Source organism: Mercenaria mercenaria, chromosome 3 (genome assembly GCF_021730395.1).
Source record: "Mercenaria mercenaria strain notata chromosome 3, MADL_Memer_1, whole genome shotgun sequence".
In the NCBI taxonomy this organism is placed as follows: domain Eukaryota; kingdom Metazoa; phylum Mollusca; class Bivalvia; order Venerida; family Veneridae; genus Mercenaria; species Mercenaria mercenaria.
Window position 1 is genome coordinate 21,808,592 of NC_069363.1, and position 18,222 is coordinate 21,826,813.

Genomic DNA, 18,222 nt, shown 5'->3' on the forward strand with positions numbered 1-18,222 from the left:
TTCAAGGTTTTGATAAATATAAACTCTTCTGGGGCCCAGTTTTTATATTGTATGAACAAGGATATAATACATATTAAGAGCATTCCATATACCGGATCATGTTCCATTGAAGGTCTATATTACTTGCCTGTTCAGAAAATCTTCAAAGCAACTCATCATTTTCAAAGTTGTTGAAGTTGATATTGTAACGTAACACAAACACGAGTCTGTACATTTTTGATGTTTATTTACACAGTAGAATATTTCGTACATAACTTTAGTAATTCACTTTGTATATAAGTTCTTAAGCCTGATTTTAACAAGTGCCATATTTAAAACCTAACTTAATGTCTATAAAACTCATTTCCTAGTCTCTAAGGGCAACCGGCCCAAAGCCCCTTTCTGACTATCCGAGATATCTAAAACAGCAATATATAGCAATTCTCTAACATCAGTTATATGCACTGTCTGACAATTTGACGTATAAAACGTGTGGGTTTGATATAGTAAACAATTACATAAATGCATCATATATCAACTTGACAGAATGTACATGTACTCGTTATATGTCCGCTAATGTTAATGTACTTCTGACCTTATTTGACAAGTTAAACAAATAAAAAAATCTTTGATTATTTTACAATATAAACTTATCAACATATAGGTATGTGTAAAGAATCTCTGCAAAGTAGCAGAAACAGGCCTAATGAGATCAGCATACTTCGTAGATAAGAAAATACCATTTTTACTGGTATTCATTGGTTATTTAAGTAGAAGCGAGTCGCTTAAAAGAATATGACCATTTACAGGACGATCGTCTAACAATCGTGTGTGTGTGTGTGGAAGGGTAGCGATATGTGAGGATTTAGCATTTGCAGATAAGGCTCAACCACTTATTTACCTGTAGACTTGAGTCGAGTTATTAATTTACTTTGCAACATGAACGAAAGTATTAATTTCCAATAAATGAAATTTTAGATTTGAATGGCGGCCTTCGGGAGCTATATCTAATTAAAATGTACTGAACAATTACAGCAAGTGAAACAAGTAATTGTTTCTGGAAAAAATGAGGAATACTTTGCTTAAATTGAAGTCAGATAAGGATGATATTTTCTACGAAACGGATGTTTGATTAGGAATTCGTAGGCTCCTACTCTGACATTCAAACGGTCCTTTTCTTAGATCTGTCACGTTTTACTTTTGTACATGTATTGATAGCTAATGACAAATAGAAACAAATAATTAAACTATATCCTTTGATGTTGAGTTTCCATTCTATTAATTAGACTTCTTACCTCACGTCCTTAAGAGCTCTCTTCAAATCTCCTTTCTTTCTCTCGATACTGTTTATCAGTTCATTTTCTCTTTTCCCTGTTACTATTTTCTTTGTATAGAAATTTGCCATTGTTTACTGCATCTCTGATCTTTTTTTTAAAATTTTGAACTAACAGCAAACATGTGTAGGAAAATGTGACCTCTACTCGACGAGAAACTTATACTGCTGATTAAATATCTTTTGTAATAGCTGGTTAAGTACATAATACTTTATAATAGAACTTTGTGTGGCGAAGCTCTGTCAAGCTAGTCGTTGTCTACCTCCTACTTTCTCTCTTTTTACATAGACAATTGCCTTTTAGTGTAGTTGTTGCCTTAACATATTTGAAAGTTACTGATTTTATTATCTACAAACTGCCAGTTGACAGCACACTTCAGTCAAATTACATATATTATAAGTAAAAACATGGAGAGTTTTGTAGTAATTTTCAGTTACTTTTCTAACCTTCAATACGTAGGTCAGGTTAGAGAAGCAATAAAATTGCGCATTCATGTCGTCCAAGTAAGAAATAATCGATCTAAATTAACTAAGCTCGGTTGTAAAATCAATGAAACAACAATTAAAAGTATTTTAATTTTTCACCCACTGTTCTGCCTGTGTGTCCCTTTAAAACTACTTAAAATACTTGATTAAAACAACGAGAGGCAAAGTATTAGCAACATTATGAGGGGAAATCAATTCACCCCTTATATCAGATCAAAAGGTATTATGATTAGCAGCTCCTTCCTAGAGGAGGTTGAATATCTAATTTATCAATTAAGTTACAAATACATTATTCCAACATATAAAGGATTCCTATATATAATTCTAAAACAAATTCAGTATCGACTGCAAATTTCATTGCCGTTGGTGTACCAGCATTTGTTAAATTACTGAGGTTACAAGCTGAAAATGTTATATTTTTTTTTGTTATAAAAACGTGCAATTCTTACAACCAAATCCTCGCTTCTGCCAGCCCATTATGCAATTCGTTCAGTGACTCGTGATTCACACGTATTGCAAAGTCGCACCCAAAAAGGAGAAATATGCTTCCTTTGCTGAACTATGGGTGGTTGCCAAGCCATTTCTCCTACCAGTACTGCGTTATATGTATCCTACCTCGTATGCATTCCAGACTGTCATTCGCAATAATCACCTTTTCTAAAACCTTTGCCGGAAACATGCTTATTTGTCAATAAAATCGTAGACTGGATGTTAGGCTTCTGGGAAATGAGTAATGCTTGAGATAGAGAGTCAAGTCAAAGAATATAATGAAACATTGCAGATAACAGCACTGGAAACAATTATCTGTGATACCGACTGAAAGAATTGCTCTCAATTTGATTTTATGCCAGTGCTGAATCTTTACAAGCAGCTGTATGTATTTGAGTTGCGTACATATCATAGAAGTAGGGACATGTTGTCCTCTGTAATATCTAAGACAATACATTTGATCTTTAAATGACGCCAGATGTTTTTGACAAATAATTCACGTAAAATATCGTACCTCTATGTAGTGAAGGTTTCGAAAAGTCGATATTTGAATACATTTCCTTATGTATCATATAGATTGTCGTAGAAACGCTGACCGTTATGGTGTTTCAAAATGAAGTCCAAGGAAAAGGATTGAACAAACTAAAAAAGAACTACTAGCAATTGCTTCATGCAAAATATTTACCTTTGAAAGCAAGACCAATGATTCAACACGAATAGCCACATCCAAAGAAACGCAGCCGTACATACATCACACTAACACTTGTACAGTTGGAGGAGATATAACTCGTAATAAACACTGAACTCGCTGATAAAACATTGACCAATATGACGAGCCGAAAGTTAGCCCGAACAAACGTACAGGGAAGAACCAACCATTGCTTCATATATGAAATGTCTTATTTCTGGCCATCTGCGACCAGATGCCGACCGGTACGGTTTGAAGTACGTATTAAGAATATAGACTTATCGCATTTGAGATCAAGTAATTAGAAAAGACAATTGTTATATTCTGAAATATTGCATTAAATTGTTAGTTTGATTTTGAATAAGATATAAAATGAACAGGAAGCGAAACATCAACTTTAAACCTAGTTTCGTAATACAGAATGTATGTTAAATCAAACAGTTGTGGTGATTTGCCGATCGATAAGCCTTCACATAGAAAGGTGATAAATCAAATCGGGATTTATTCTTGTCAATAGGTCTCTCTGATATGGCAATTCAATAACTATATATTAAATAGAATGTCAAAGATTTTGCAGGGAAAGGATGGTAACAAAGTAAACCAATTACAAGGGGAAATCAAGTTATGAATAATGAGAGGGGAATATCTCTGTATTTTGTCTTTCATAAAACTAGGTCAAAATTAGAATAAGACACGTAACATGCAAAACAGATTGTTACAAAGGATTTATATTACAATATATATATTGTATATAAAAAACTTTACATTTTCTTTAAAGTTGTTTGCAACGCAGTCATATCTAAAATTACAATTTAACTTCACAACATGAATTCTGTTGTTAGGTAATATGTTTCCATGTAATAGAATCTGTAAAAACGATCTATTGGAAGCACAGAATGCAACAAAAAAAAGAATAATAGCAGAGGCAATGAAATGTGCAACACCTCTCATGCCCCCAGCACCGGCTTAAGCGGAACTCTGAATGGACACCATGATCCGTAAGGACCAGAAAATATAACAACCATGCTTTCAGTCATAAAATACAGCTATATGTGATGTCATTAGAAAAAATATTCCACGTGGTATTCCACGTGGTATTACCTACGTCATGTTTTTAAAAGAAATGAAGTCTGCTATTATTTTGCTTGGTTGAATTCAATGCTTTCAGAAATTCTTCCGATATATTTAATATGCAAAGTTGCCTTATCAGGAATTAATGTACTTTATTGACACTTGATGGAGAAAATTGTATAATAATTATTACTCATCGTGGGTTAAAATCGGTTTTGTCTATATATACTAGTCATAATAATTGCTTGTTGCGATAGAAACTGAAACAATAAATCATAATATGTCGAGGTCTCTGTTTCATGTTTGGGTTTTGTTAATCAAATAAATATTGGAATCAGTCTTCAACTATCTTGCAATATTATAAAGTAACATATGATTACGTAAAATTTACCAAAACACCTGCGTGTAGCAATAGTATCAAAGCATCAAGGTAAAGTCCATTCTAACCAGTTTATACTTAACGACATATCTCAAGTCGCAACATCTTTCATATATCTAATATATTTTAAGTGCATTTATTTTTAATTTGCATAACATTTAGAAAAATATGTTGTTAATAGTGTCTTAGAATTTTAACAATGTCGAGTTATGCTATGATATCACTTTATTTATTTTATTACCTCAATTAAACTTTGAAATGGCACAAAATACACATTAATGGCTAGAATATAAAGAAGAAGACATTTCATCATAAGGCGGTAGCCTCAAGATATCATAAAATAAGTTATTTACTCTGTCATATTTTTGGAAACAAATTTAAATATGGTTTGATAGTTTTGCATATATATGTTTACACCTCTGCTGTTATAATAAATACAAAAACATTCATCAATATTTTGTGACTTTTTTAAATATGAGTAGATGTCGAAAATTGAACGAAATTGTGCCCTTTTTGTTGTTGTAGTATGTAACGCTACTTATAAATGTTTGTTTATGTTCTTGAATTGATAATGCCTCTTAAACACCCAAAAATTCGTTCTGTTTTGCCTAGTCACAAATATCATACAGTTGTTAAGTTGAGCGTAATCGATTGTTTTCCTTCTCTGTGGATATTCTTGAAATATCATGTAAAATAAACGATGCTTATCTGGTTCAGACAGAATGACACGCCTTTGTGTTTTGAAAGTTCGTTTCTTAATTCTTAGACGAATAAAAATATATGCATTGTATTTTCAATAGAGTTTGTCATGTCCGTAACACAAATTTTACGAACAGCCCTCATTCTTCGAGGTGAACAGCACTGCTTAGGCATGACCTGCTGATTGGAGTAGAAATAGCCTAGTCTCCATATATATTAAAATTTCCGGTCGGTTTATACAGGTTTCGCTTAAAAATTTAAGAAATTGATTTCTTCTAACATTGGCAATTTTGAGGAAAACAAAATAATTAGCAATCTTTATTACACTGCATTGGACAATTCTAGTGTTCCTTAGACTTTAAACCTCATGCATCAAACTATAATACACCAAACTATAATACACCAAACTATAATAATTATACAAGATTATGAATGTAATAACATGTGATCTTGAAACCATCGACAAATTCTGAACATGCAATACAGTTACCATAATTGTGGTACATGCGAATACAACCTGAATTTTAATATGCCGTCATTTCAAAGACTTTGTATATAGTATGTTTAACCAATACAAGTATAAAGTAGTATTTTGTAAAAAAGATATATGTCATATTATCGGAATGTTAGCAAGAAGCACATACTGGTACATAAAGATTACCCAAAGATCTCGATGTTACTGACAATTGTCTGGATATCTCGTTAATCTTGTTAAGTCAGTTCGGATCTTCTTTCTGTTATAAATGAACATACAATCGCGCATTCAAACATTAAGAGTCCCATGTGACATATTGAACCATCGTGAAATATTCAATTACAATTTATTCATTATGTACATGTCTGACTTCGAGATGCTCTAGCTTATTGCTTTTATATATATCGCGCACGTAACATGCTAATTTGTCAATAAAATCAGGGAAACAAATTGATATTCATCCGCCGAGATGTGATAGGTAGACATAATATATGACATTGTGTTATTTGCCGAAGGCAACTAGAAATAGACACAGGAGAAGAGTATAATTTCAATCACGGCTGAAATTCCTGCAACACTGAATATGTGCACAAGGATCACACATGGAATTGTAAACAGAATGTATGTTCTGCTGTCTCCATTTATTAAACAAGTGGTAGACAGCGCACTATAAAATGAAACAAGAAATATCTTTAAAAAAAGATGATCGGCAAATTTTGGTTAGACTAGAAGTTTATGAGGTTTTAATATCATTTGTGTTATTCTATCATCTATCTAACATTTTGCAAATAGCAAATAAAATCTGTAAAAAGATCCATGGAAGCATAAAATGCAACCAATCAGAATAATAGCAGACTCAGTTTCATTGAGTCTGTTCATGAGAGGCAATGAAATGTGCAACACCTCTCACGCCCGCTAGCACCGGCTTAAGCAGAACTTTATTACACATATATTGAATGGACTCCATGATCCCAAAGGACCAGAAAATATAACAACAACACCCCACTAAATGGTTCTTTTTCACAGAGTTTTTTTTTGGTGTGCAATTTTGTTTCATTTATTCTACGATGAATAGTTACAGCAGTGGCCGGAGGGATATAGTTTTGGCGTTGTCCGTCCGTCCGTCCGTCCTTCCGTCCGTCTTTCCGTCCGTCCGTCCGTCCGTCCGTCCGGAGCCATATCTAGGAAATGGTTGGGAATATTTATTTACAACTTCATACACATGTTCACCACTATAAGTTCTTGCGGCACGTCAAGTTTCACTCAGATTGCCCAAGTAACAACAGAGTTATGGCCCTTAGAAGTTTCTAGTGTTAACTATATAGGGTACTATAAATATGGCAATTTCTGAATCATAACTTTTGATATATTTGACCTAGAACTATGAAACTTAAACAGAATTTAGATCACCATAATGTGGTTGTGTAAACACAATTTCGTTCGGATTTATTTGTATATAACAAACTTACCATTTGGTAGAATTTCATTAAATTTCTTTCATTCTTTTCCATGAACATTTATTGTAAACATGTGAAGTTGTGTACCCACACTGGTCACCCCCTTACCTTGATCACACCCTCCCGATCGCCCGACCCCCCCCCCCCCCCCACAAAAAAAAAATAAATAAAAAAATTCATTCCTTATTTTAGATTTTTTCTCAAATAAACTTATATACATGTTCACCACTATGAGGTTATGGGGCCCAGCAAGTTTCAGACAGATTGCCCAAGTAACACCAAAGTAGTGGCGCTTAGAAGTTGCTAGTGTTATCTGTATAGGGTACTGTAGATATGGCAATTTCTGCATCATAACTTTTGATATATTTGACCTTGAGGTATGAAACTTTAACAGAATTTAGAGCACTATAATGTGGTTGTGCACACACAATTTCGCATGGATTTCTTTTGTAACTTCAGAGTTATTGCCCTTTAATTGTCTAAAAATCCACATATTTGTACATAACAAACTTACCATTTGGCAGAATTTCATTTTTCTTTCATTCTTTTCTGTGAACATTTATTATAAACATGTGAAGTTGCGCACCCACACCTTATCGCCCACTTGCCTTGGACACACCCCCTACCCCTCCCAACCTACCTCAGCGCCCCCCCCCCCCAAAAAAAAAAATAATTCATTTTTTATTTTAGATTTTTTTCAAACCTTCCATGATAATTTATCAACATACAAGTTGTACCATTCCCCCATCTCACTCCTCCACCCAGTCATGCCCACCACTGATCATGCATCCTTTGCCACCCCCCCGTCCCCCCACTTAACTTCACCCTTTTACCTTTTTTTTTTCATTTTTAATTTTCCATCAATATTTATCATCATCATGTGAAATTTATTTTGTTTCCTCTCCCATCCCCCCGCACCCCACCCCCTAAAAAAAAAAAAAAAAAAAATATATATATATATATTTCCATTCCTTTTTTTTTAATGTTCAAACCTTCAACATGTTAAGTTGTGACTGCACAAACCTTGCCCTCAGTCATGTTCAAGACTGATCTTACCTCTGTTCTCTAAAGGACATCTGTTCTTTTAAGTTCAAATGTACATGTTAAACAGCAACACCTGGTGCCAAACCACTCAAAGACAATATTTCGTTCCAGTTAAACTTCAAGCTCATATTTCAATTAACTGAATTTAATTTTAAAAGCTAAGCTTATTACAGTAAGCATATCCCATTCGAAATAAATTCTTTAGTCAGGATCAAAGTATCATACATTTATTATGTACTCTTTAATTAAACATTTGTTTTCTGTTAAATTGATTTTGACTCATGAAATTATTTGCTCCTTATTAACATCCTTAACTTTTTGCCGGATATATTTTTTTGCCATTCCTCACCACAAACCCTTTCGGCGGGGGATACCAATTCATCGAATTTGCTTGTTCATCTCTACATCTACTGTGTACTGCCCAACAATCAATTCCGATTATAACTGGGAGGCGCTTGTCTGGAACAGACTGTTAAAAGATGAGCACGCTCATTAGGTGCAAAGTTAAAAATGAACAACAATTACTAACATTAAAAACATATAGATTAGAAGGTTACAATTGCCAGCCTCTCAGTGAATAGAATCAAACTTGGGATGGACTGTATGTGTAGGGGAAGACCATTCCAGGAACGAATTGTTCTTGAAAAAAAGGAGTTTGAATGGTATTGCGTATGAGACTGTGGGATCAAGAAGTTCAGGTTCCGTGTAGGTATGAGGTGGTTATGGTCAACTGCAATAAGACTGTACTTAATTTTAAAAAAAATATGATAAGGGAGTTTTTGATGTGGTGTTGTTCAAGGGATTGCCAGTTGAGATCTTGAAGCATTTGGGTGACATTGTTTGTTTGACCATAGTTGTAACATACGTATTGAGCTGCAGATCGTTGTACTCGTTCAGTTTTGTATGTGAGGGACTTTTGCCAAGGGTGCCATATAAAGGATCAGTATTCAAGCTGTGGGTGGACATAGGTGTTGTAAGCTGTTCCTTTTACTTTTCTTTTGTTTGTTTTGACATTCATTTTAATGAATCTAAGTGAGCTTTTGCTTTCGATGTGATGTTATCAATGTGTTTTGACCAACTGAGATCTTAACTTAGTGTGACGACCAGGTATTTAGCAGCTTCTGTAGTTTTTAGTGCTATATAATGGAGTGTATAGTTGTAGATGATAGGTTTTTTCTTTCGAGTAATCCTCAATACCTTACATTTTTCCGGATTGAACTCCATTGACCAGTCCTTTTCCCAGGCTTCTAGGGAGTGGAGATCATTTTGTATGGATTGGGAACCAAGGGACGATTTAACCGTCAGATAGACAATAGTGTCATCTGCGAAAAGTCGTGACTTACTTTTGATGGACTTTGGGAGGTCATTTATGTAGGCTAGGAAGAGACAATGGCTAATGACTTATCCTTGTAGAACCCCAGAAAGAACAGGAAGTTCCTCTGAGGTGAAGCCATCCGCAACTACTCTTTGGGAACGGTCCTTGAGAAATGACTTGATCCACTGGGATGCTAATGGGTGGACTCCCAGGGTATCAAGCTTAATTTATGGTCAACCTTGTCAAAGGCTTTACTGAAGTCCATGACGATGACGTCAGTCTGTTGGCCATTCTCAAGATTGTCAAATACCTCTTGTGTGAAACTTATAAGTTGTGTTTCACAGCTATGCTTTGACATGAAGCCATGTTGATACTGGCTAAGGAGATCATTTCTGTCAAAGTAGGACATGATATTTGAGACAAGAATATGTTCCGTTAATTTAGAGGCAATACATGTTAGGGATATGGGTCTATAGTTACTAGCCTTGGATTTTGGACCTTTCTTGTAAACTGGTGCAACGATTGCTTTCTTCCAGTCATTTTGGACTTGATCTATTTCAAGAGATAGTTTAAATGTCTTTGTAATGATTGGGACTATCTCTTGGTGAAGCTCTTTTAGTAATCTTGGGGAAATTTCATCAGGACCAGAGGCTTTATTTGGATTAAACCCCATTAGTAACTTGTCCACGCCCTCAACAGTTATGAGGATCGTTGGCATCTCTGGTGCTGATTTGGGGTTTGTTACTTTTATGCTGAGTTTTTTTCAGGCTTAGGGGTTGGGACTTTGAAAAGACAGATTCAAACTGTTTATTGAGGATATTTGCCTTTTTGACCGGGTCGATATGAGTTAGACCCTCATACTTCAAGGGGGCTACACCATAACTCTCTGTTTTGTTATGTTTCACAAACGGGTAGAACGTTTTGTTCCTACCCGGTTGGGAGCCGCCAGTAAAAATGACCGATTCCAAATAAGACAATAGAAGATTCTTATTTCCTTTTGGGTCCTACATTTTAGGGCCTGAAATGCTTGGGCAATGATTGATTGTTTACCTTTCTTTTACATGTTTGAATACATTTTGTCCCGTTTGCGTATGTCTGAGGATTTTGGGGGATAACCAGGGGAGGTCCGCAAGTGTCTTACTTAGTTTTGTTGGGATGTGTTTTTCACTAAGCTTATTGATTTCTTCTTTAAATGCATTCCATGCGGAGTTGGGATCTGTATGGTTTGAGTTGGAAAATAAAACTCCAAACTCAAGTATGTCAGATTTGAATTTAGCCCGGTTAGTTTTCTTAAAACTTGATTAATCTTTTGGGTTGAACTGGTTTCCCTATGTTAATATTTAATTCATGAAAAACTATATCATGGTCTGAGATACCAAGGTTTGGAAGGAATTTAGATCCACAAGATCAATAAATCTGGGAAAACTAGCTGATCTGGCTGCTAGAGACAGTAGTTAATTGTTACAGGGCCTTTTAAACTTACTGACTGTACCAAAATTGCTGTGAGCAGAACCCTGAAATGAGTGAAATTTTGTTGTTTGTGCAGAGAAAGAAAAACAGTGTGCTCCGTTCCGACGCATGCGCAGATACGCAGACCATATCTTTCTGTAAATTGATATATGTTTGATATATGTTGGTATTTGAACAGCAATATTCTTGCTAAATATATTGAGCGAAACGTAGCAGTAAGGATAAACGCATTTCACTCAGCATTGCACAATCAGCAGAGTGAAAAAATAGACACTCTCTTTCAATCAGGCAGAGTGTTGCATAAATCTCATTTTGATAAATTATCTAAAATGCGTTATCAAGTAGTCTGATTTGCAAGCATAGGTCGGTCCACCGAAAAAGTATTTTCGTCCTTGAGCTATATACAATATGTAAAATCAAACTGGGACAAAACTTTTCTGTAAAACTGTCTAATATTTAAGATATCAAGACAGAACCATGGGCACTTTTAACTACTTTTTTGTTTGTTTTTAATTTTTCGAAAAGAATATGACCGTTACTTTGAGGTCGTTCTTCTCGAAATGGAAAAAGGAAATAGGTCACTATCTATAGGGAAAAGGTGTCACTGTAATAAGTAAACTATTAACAACTTCTCTCTTAGTGGTCGTGTCTTCATTTAAACAGCAACATTTGAAAACAATAATGAAAAATTATGTAACCAGACATCCGCTAGTTTGATAATTTATGTATCTGGTAAATGTATATTTTCATTTTTAGAAAATCCCCTCAGAGCCTCTGCAACTGTCGATATTCATACTACTTGCAGTAGTTTTGTCTGATTGATTAAAGGATCTAAGTTTCAGAAATATAAAGACATTTTATTTCTCGTGATTTCATGTTTTCTTTGTGTTCCCTAGCATATTATCGGCTTGTTATAGTCGAATGAGTTTCATGGATGTTCCAGTGTCCCAATCCTGTTACAAAACATCGTAATTAATAACGTCAGTTTCTATCCCGTTACTTATCTTTTCTATAAACGTCCAGGTTTTCTCCGTTTCCCTGTATACAATTGTGATTTACATTACATTATTTCACAGCAAGTGCAGAATTAACAGAAAAAAGCTTCCTGATTGATTACCATTCAGATTTGTGAGGTTGTCAAGTTCTTATTTTCAGGACTTCTCTAATATTTTCTGATGGTTTTGTTGCTGCAAAATTTCTGAACCGGATGAAAAGTAAAACTAAGCGTTGATGACATTACTCTTGTCTGGTTTCCACTTTCAGAGATACAGAATACGTTAAACGGCAATAGACCATTACGGAAAAAAACCTGAAACACGACTTCATTCTCTTAAAAATATTCACTTTTTGATATTGATATGGATATATTAAGAAATACCTGCAGTAAGCGGGTGTTTAGAAGTTATCTCAATGGACCTAATCATATCATTGGTATATAAGTATTGGTTTAATTAAAAGGCAAGGAAAGCCTTTTATAACGCTGAAAGAATTTTTAAAATCGGATAACTATTGAAAAAGATATGGCAGTTTGAAATTTAAGAAAATGGCTGATCATTGAGGCAGTCATTTTTGTGTGTTTATGACGTCATTTACACTGCTGAATTCTTTATTTAACAAATAACCTTTAAAATAGATTAATTTCATATGTTTCCTGAGTGTAAGATGTAAATCATGGTAATTTCTGTCATTATAGTTTGAAAAGATAGAAAAATTGTTTAACAGAAATTAGTAAATACAGTTCAGATATGTTGCTAAAATGTTTTTTATAAATCCGCCATTTTGATTTTTGTTGCCATGGAAACAAATGGCTGCCAATTTGATCAAATATTTAAATGCTCATACCTTTCTCATTTTAAAGCTGATTTTGAAAATTCTTTCACTTCCTTAAATGGTTCAAGAAATTCTAGCGGATGGAATTTACATAAGACACATTGTATTTCCTTTTAAGAATTATTCTAAAAAAAGCTAATTTTCATGCGAAATTAATATTCCTGAATATATATTCCTGTTTTAAGGTATTAGGTCACTAATAGTAATGTTTACAAAATGGCCTTTGCTTGGTATATTCTGAAAAGGAACCGTGTTTTGCACTATTTTGAAAATTTTAAACAACTTTTACCGCACCGTTTTTTATAAATTTTGAATAATTTACGGTATCTCCTCAAGCTCAGGTAGAGACAGATTTCAAAGTGATAGCCACTATTCAAAACGTTTGCAGAGAACTCATTTTACCATTAATTTCGATAGAAGAAACATCAAACTATTGGTAACCAATTACGAAACACAAAACAAAAATGTTAATATCATTTTTTTCTATGGTGTCTCAAGTAAACAGATTTAATGAGACAGAATTCATACTTCAACATTGAAAAGATAAGGTCGAATGATGTGTTTCTGAATTTTGCTTACTCCATTTAAAATAACCTTAAGGAAGACGTAAAACCTACCTAAATTTCGTCCACAATATATAGTCTAAGAGTGAAAGCAAAATAGAGAACTTTCACCGTGCGTAACTCAATATTTTTAAAGATGTGTAACTCTACCCCTTCTGTTTAAGAAGTAAATTCCCTTTGAACACCAAAAAATCGCCTATAAGATTCATCTTTTTCCATTTTTGTACAAAACATCAATAATAAGTCTTGAAAGAAGTAAAAACTTACTAGTAAAAAAGGAAAATAAAGAAAAAAAATTTTGGTCCCAGTAGGGTTTGAACCTACGCCCCCCTAAGAATTGCAGTAAAAGTAGGTTTATGGTAGGAATTAAATACTCTTCAAAAAGGAGGTTCTCTATTAGTGATGTAATACCTTAAATGATAATCATAGGAATGGTTATTGTCATGTCTGAAACAGAAATAAAAAATATTTGTTTTAAGTATTGAATACATGTTTTTGGTAGTATCTTTGGTTTGTACGTCCCTGTTGTGGTGAGTATATTGTGGAGGTAATTAGAAACTTTTCAGGAATGGCCACCTATTGACTATAATAGTGTGTATTTGTCAAATCGACGCATATGAGGTTTATGTTTCACTTTATTTGATTAAACTCCGAAGTGATTTCATTTATATGTCTTCTTTACGGTTAAATTTTCGGTATTCAGCATACGAAACAGGGTTTTCAGAGAAAAAATGTTGTTGTGTTTTTTTTTACTTTCTTCAATTGTCGCCTCTTTTTATTTTTTTAGTCTTTTTGTTCTTGCGGTTTCATTACTTAGGTACATGTTATACCATGCACGTAGCCAAATTAAAGCCTGTAATTATGTTCACGAATGTATTTATTCACATATCTGGTCGATTACATGTGCATGCAATGCGACTTTCTACCGAGTTACAACATATATCTGAATAGTTTACTAATATACGTATATGTTCTATTATCTGTATTATATTTCTTTGAGATCCGTTACAATAATTAATACCTTCAACGCTTAGACAAAGACGGAAAATTTGTATTAGTAGTTTATTAGTTCAATTTCTTCAATTTGTCATTAAGATTAATTTTAAAACATTGTAAGGTTATGCAGCCGTCTCTTCACAATACGCTATTTGAGTACAGAGAATAAGGAATCCATTCCCAGGTAGTTTGATAAATTCATTTTTATACTTTAGAGACAACCAAAGGGCTTGGTTCACTTATAGGTTAAAATGGCACAACATCAAATGTTGTTGAAATATTATTATAATGAATGATCAACAACTCAGAATGCAAAATCTCATATTTTAATTCATTTGAAATTGTGCTGTTGCCATGGCAACCGATTGATTTTCTTTATGGAAACACGAAAATCTCTTATAACAATTACATCAGAACGTATAATTAACATTCAGATATGCTAAGATATAACCCTAAGCAATGCCTATAATTTGAGGCAAAATAATATATGGTTGCCATGGAAACGGAGATAAAAATGAGAATATTTGCTATGTCTGTTTTTTATGGAATAAAACCAATTTAGGTCATTCTTTAGGAAAAATAACATATGTAATTTGTTTGTGAAGATCATTATTCATAAATAATACAATGTATTTCTGTTGCTATGGTTACAATGGAGTTGCAGTATATGCTTCAATGAGACAACAATGACGTTTTTGCTAAGTTATTGTAGAATACTTTCAGCAATTACCATTACATGTAAAAATTTAAAAAAATGCACCACTGAAAAGTGTTCTTCAAACAATGTTTTTTTCAAGACATAATATAGAACAACAGAAAAATGTTTCCATGGTTACGCAGTTAATTCTGTAAACATAATACTACATAATCTCATTTAACACACAGTAATAGTTTAAGAAAACTGCCTTATTAAATGTCTTGATCATATTAAAAGAGTTAGATGATACTAACGGCAATAATATATAATTAGGCATACAAAAACTAAATTGTTTCCACAATAATCCAATGTATGTTTTACAAATTATAGATATATTGTGCTTTCAAGACAGGTTAAATTAATTGTTCATGAAAAGGGAAATTAAACATGATACTGCCGACAGAAATGATTACATGCAGTTTGAATACAGCAGAAAATATTCGTAGATCTATATAATCCAACTGTCGTAATGAAAAAAAATGTACATTACTACCATATATGTTTATTGTTGAAAAATCTTCCAGTGTTTTAGAGGAATTTCACATTTATACTGTGTTCAGCCTTACATGTATATAGTGAGTCAATATTTAACAAATGCATAGTACTGTTGACACCATAAAGTTGTTAATTCAATGTTTACATAAACTATATGTATCATTTGTTCTTTTTCAAATATATGGAATTTGGGTCTAGTACATCTTCAAAAAATCAAGAACACTTTCAAATTAATCAAAATTTCAGAGCTCTTTCTCTGTATTACTTTAAATGTTAAACACTTTTTTCCATTCATTCTTCGTTTTAAATGACTTGAAGTATCAATTTTAATGGCTTTGACACTGCTGGTTTTGAGCATACATTGCTGTTGCTGCAAAGGGGCGCTATTTCATTATACAAGTACCACTGTCGACTGGCGTCCAGCTCAGGAATGGTAATACGGTTGGTGAATTTGCCTGTCATGCCAACACCCTGCCTAAAAATATTAATCTTTGTCTCTGTGTTGAAGTTATAATCCTTCAAGAATACTATCTATACCAGGTCATGCAGAAGACATTCTGTAATGATAAATGTATCAAATATTTAAGACAAAGAACACATAACCTTTTCATCAATCCTGTACAACAGCATTCCAAAAGACATCCCACACATAATTACATTAAATAACATTTTAGAATTTTATTACAGTAATAACTTCTTTTCATGAAAAAATTCAACCATCGCACATATTCTACCTCAAGTAAGGGCCATGATTTTGATCTCATTTTAACAAATAGTTCTTTAACCTGGTTAAGAAAAACAGTTACTTTATTAGAATTATGTTATTTTTGATTAACTTGCTTGCAGTGAGCTAGACACTCTTTAACAACACAAACATAAACAGAAACTGTGGTATTTTAATGTAAGTGGCCTCTTTACAGACATGATCTCTGCAGCAAGTTTTATCAATACTTGATTATTAATAAAAACATAATTGATTAAAGAGGCTCAAGCCAAATTTACCTAAACATGTTCAGGACTGAATTCTGTATGCAGGGCCTCAATCAGGTTGTACTCCAAGTCATCATGTAGACCCATCATAACAAGCCACATTCCATAGCTAAAATAACGGGTATATTTAAATAATGAATTCTTAAACAAAAACTTCTAAGTAGCAATAGTGAGTCCTTAGAATATAACATAGCATCACTTTATTAAAACAAATAAATGCCAGCTACACAGTTTATTTTCTTACATACACACCTAAGTCTTAATACAGTACGTTGTGTAAGTATGCAATATTCAAATTGTAATTCAATGTTTATCAGTGGAGATATTATTTTTCATTTAGATAAAATTATGCACATTATATATATAAACTGGAAACTAGTGACTTTCCAACTTGAAGTGTATGAACACACTGTAAAATTAAATATTTCAACATCAAATTCTGTGTGCTTAATAAATATTTCTTTTTTTATTGGGAACTCTTACCTTATTACAAATGTACAACAGTTTTCTTATTTTGTCCACTATAATTGTCCATATGTAATGAAACATTCTTTTCTCCATAGCCATGATGCTTGAAGTGATAGTGGACCATAGATACCACACTGTTTGCTCCTCTTCCAACAGCAGTACTGTACTTTTCATACAAAAACAAGAACAGTTAATAAGAAATGTATTAAATTCTCATCAAAAATGGAGTGAATCAACACTGACCAAACAGTTCATCCTTTCTTATAGATATTGCTTAACATTAACTTGTATTTATCAAAATTTAATTGAATTCCAATTCACAGTGCTTATGATATAGCATCTTTATTATAAAGCAATGCAGTATTTTCAACCCAATTTCAGGGATTTACAGAAAGTTCAGTGAAAAAAAACCCATAGAAATTAGTAATATCAAGTCTTAACAAAACATAACTTCCTTTAGATAATTTTACTTGACAAAATTTCTGCAAAGGTGTCACTATAATTCCAATGTAAAATGTGCACTGCAGGCCTGAAGCTTTTATTCATAGAGTCATAATTTTTTTTGAAGACTATGGAATTTAATTTAGTGATATATGGAATTTCATAGTTAAAAGTGATATTGAAAAAGTGCATTTGAGGATACTGACACTGATATGAATGTAAACACTAACTTCAAAATCTTATACCTGCATGAGGATTCACAGAAATACAAGGGCCCTACTTGCTGAGCATAGTATGGGGTCAATACTTGTTGAGCACTCAAAACTGCAGTGAGCCTTTATATTTCTTACTGCTGGAGGTTATCCTGAAAAATATAAAAAAAGAATTTCTCATTTATTTAGTAGCCTACCAGCATGCTATGATGCAGAAATTGCCATATCTACAGTACCCTATACAGATAACACTAGCATGCTGTCTACCAGTAATGGCAGTAGTGAGAATGAAAAAAGTAGTTTTTATTGTAATTTGCATGTAGAATTTTTAAGAAATTTTCAGAAGGTCTATTTTAGTTGCTATAATTAAAACAAAAAGTGACAATTTAAAACACCACTTTTCCTGTGTTATTGTACTATAATTTTCAATTTTTATAGATTCCACTGTGCATAATGACCATGTAATTATTAAATTGTTCACATCTATGACAGTTTAAACAATGTACAATATCTTGTAATATTGGGCTATTCCAGAAAATATCCACCCCCTCCCTGTGGAAGCAGTTTTTTTGGTACAACCTGAGAGGAGGGGACGGGGGGGGGGGTATTTGGAGGGATTCTATTGGGAGGAAGGGGAGGGGGGTA

At 33.3% G+C, this 18,222-nt stretch overlaps 1 long non-coding RNA gene across 1 annotated transcript; it reads right to left on the minus strand.

The window, feature by feature from the left end:
* Positions 1–14,584: 14,584 nt before the first annotated feature.
* Positions 14,585–17,796, minus strand: LOC128555520 (uncharacterized). The gene is made up of 4 exons (XR_008370128.1): positions 17,611–17,796; positions 16,940–17,090; positions 16,469–16,565; positions 14,585–16,023 (listed from the first exon to the last, which is right to left on the minus strand). It is a non-coding gene; the product is annotated as an uncharacterized LOC128555520 (long non-coding RNA).
* Positions 17,797–18,222: the final 426 nt, after the last annotated feature.